General features: G+C 50.9%; 1 non-coding gene across 1 annotated transcript; it reads right to left on the minus strand.

The window, feature by feature from the left end:
- Positions 1–405: 405 nt before the first annotated feature.
- Positions 406–479, minus strand: TRNAN-GUU (transfer RNA asparagine (anticodon GUU)). Its single transcript has one exon. It is a non-coding gene; the product is annotated as a tRNA-Asn (tRNA).
- Positions 480–2,449: the final 1,970 nt, after the last annotated feature.

Consider the following 2,449-nt stretch of genomic DNA (forward strand, 5'->3'; position numbering starts at 1 on the left):
TGCAAAAACTCCCGGGCACTCGGGTCCCCGCCGGCCTCAGGACAGAGCCGGCCGCTGCAGCCGGCGGCGCTCGGGGGCCGCTCACAGGAACCGCACCCAGGCAGGAGCAGGTCTCGGTGTCCCGCACGCCTCGCCCGGGAGCGGCGGGGCACGGCCGTGCGGCCCCGCAGGAGCCGGGGCGCCAGGGGCAGGGGCGCGGCCCCGCGGCGGGGCTCGGCGCCCGGCGCTCGGGGCGGGCCCCGCCGCAGCTGGGGCCGCCGCGCCGCGCTCCCCGCCGGGGGCCCCCCTGCCCGGCCCCTCGCGGCGCCTGCAGGGCCGCCGGCGCTAATCTCACATCCTCCCCCGGCGCACACGCACAAAACGACGGCCGGCGGCGGGGGCGGCGCCGACCCCAAAAGGGGGGCCCGTCCCTGGGTGGGCTCGAACCACCAACCTTTCGGTTAACAGCCGAACGCGCTAACCGATTGCGCCACAGAGACTCCGCGGCACCCGCCGCCGCCCCGCTACCCAAGTGCTGCGGCACCGCGGCCGCCGCGCCCCCGCCGCCTCCTCCGCCAGCGCCGGCTACCACGGACCCACCGAGCCCGGGAACCTAAACCGCGAGCCTCGCCACACGCCAAAAAAACACCGAGGAAACAGCGAAAACGGCGGCTTTTCTTCTACCCAATAGACGCTCATTCTCAAAATCATTGCTCGCGGCAATGCTCTTTATTTTAGGGAATAAATTCATGAATCAGACTTAAAACCGCTTCTTCTTGGATGCTGCTCACTGATGAGCTACATATGCAAACCAAAATCTAATTTCCAAATATCATGGCAGAATTTTCCTATTAACATATTTAGAAGGTAATTTTAAGTGACTGCGGGAAACAGACTGCCTAAAACAGGCAGCAGTCCGCCGTGTGTGTAGGTTAAGTGTATTTACTGTTCTAAGTACTGGAAACAGCCGTGAAGAAAAGCTAACATTCCTATTTATTATTTTATCAAAATCTTCTTTCCAGAGTACCTTACAGTAAATCTGTACCTACAGCTCTGCAAGTACAAGGTTTCACATCTGAACCTGAGCAACTGTTTCCCCTTTGCTTTCACAGACTGATACTGTTGGAATCTTTTTGAACTCTTTCAATACCGTTGGCTTCACGTTGTCCCTACATCTCCCTGAAGCTCTGCCTGATGGCTCATTTGCCCGTTAAAAGCCCTTGGAGTCGAGCAGGCACATGGCACTCACAACACCGGGACAGGCACTGACTGATTTCCAAGCAGCGCTGGTTATTCCTGGCATCCACCCATCCATGACCAAGAAGTTCCAGCTGACTCCTGAAACCAGGGAGTCTCATATTTTGCACAATACCTTGCTCATCAACACTGACTTCATTTCTCATCTCAGTGAGTAACTTTAGACTGATCATTTACTGATCATAGTTCAACCTTTCCAGTTTTTCCAATACTTTGAAAAGACCTATGTAAATGTTAGCATTATCTCAGGATGGTTTTCTTTTATTGTGTATTTTTAGTACCTTACTGACTGACCCATTTTAAAACCTGGAAGAGAAAGACAAGGTATGCAAGCCTGAATAGTATTTCAATTACTGAAGAGTAATTGAAATAATTAATTTAAAGATTGCTTTTTGGGACACCATGCCTTCTGCTGCGCATTTTCCTACCCAGATATCTGCTATTCTCAGCATCAGAAGTATCAGTTCACAGGCTGGACCATTTCTGTCTGCTCTGTATAGGAGGACAAGCAAACACTCCTGTGATTTGATGCACAAGCCAATGGATATTTAGTAGAATGAGCAAGATTTCAGTCTGACTAAAGGCCTAACCCATAGATCCACAGACTTGTAGATTGGGTGTGGATTTTGGGCCCTGAAATGTTTTACTTTACTCACACGGATATTCACATGAGTTTTAATGAACACAGGCTATTTTCAAATTCTGTGTCTAGAGGCCAGATCTTAAAAGGATCTTTGCTATGCTGATATGGAACACAAGCTCTAACTCTGAGCTGTTCGACCTGGTTTTGGACATCCAAGGCTGCCTACTCAGTGCACTGGGACAGTGACAAGAGTGCTCTGGGTGAGGCTACACAGTCACTTGGCACCTTTCTTCTCAGCAGTCTTCCTCACAGAATCTCAGAGGCTGTCACTAAAAGTCTTACAAGGTTAAAAAGAAAATAAGAAGAACATACACAGCTGTGAATATTACCCCTTCAAGTTTGAAACCCACAGATCAATAAAAGATCTGAACATGGATGGCTTGGCTGACTGTGGAAGCACTAACCAGTGAGACATCGTACCAGAGGGCAACATTATCACTGCTCTGCAAATGGAGAAGATGTGCTACCTACTCTTGGGAGAAGGTGTCTCACTGGATCTTTAGTAGAAAAGAAGAGCCCAAGATCTGTTTAAGGCATTCAGAAAGCAGAAAGAGCTGTTACTTCAGAATA

The sequence above is a fragment of the Pseudopodoces humilis genome, chromosome 1 (assembly GCF_049639895.1).
Source record: "Pseudopodoces humilis isolate 2021_Gansu_Grassland_sample_001 chromosome 1, ASM4963989v1, whole genome shotgun sequence".
Classification (NCBI taxonomy): Eukaryota; Metazoa; Chordata; class Aves; order Passeriformes; family Paridae; genus Pseudopodoces; species Pseudopodoces humilis.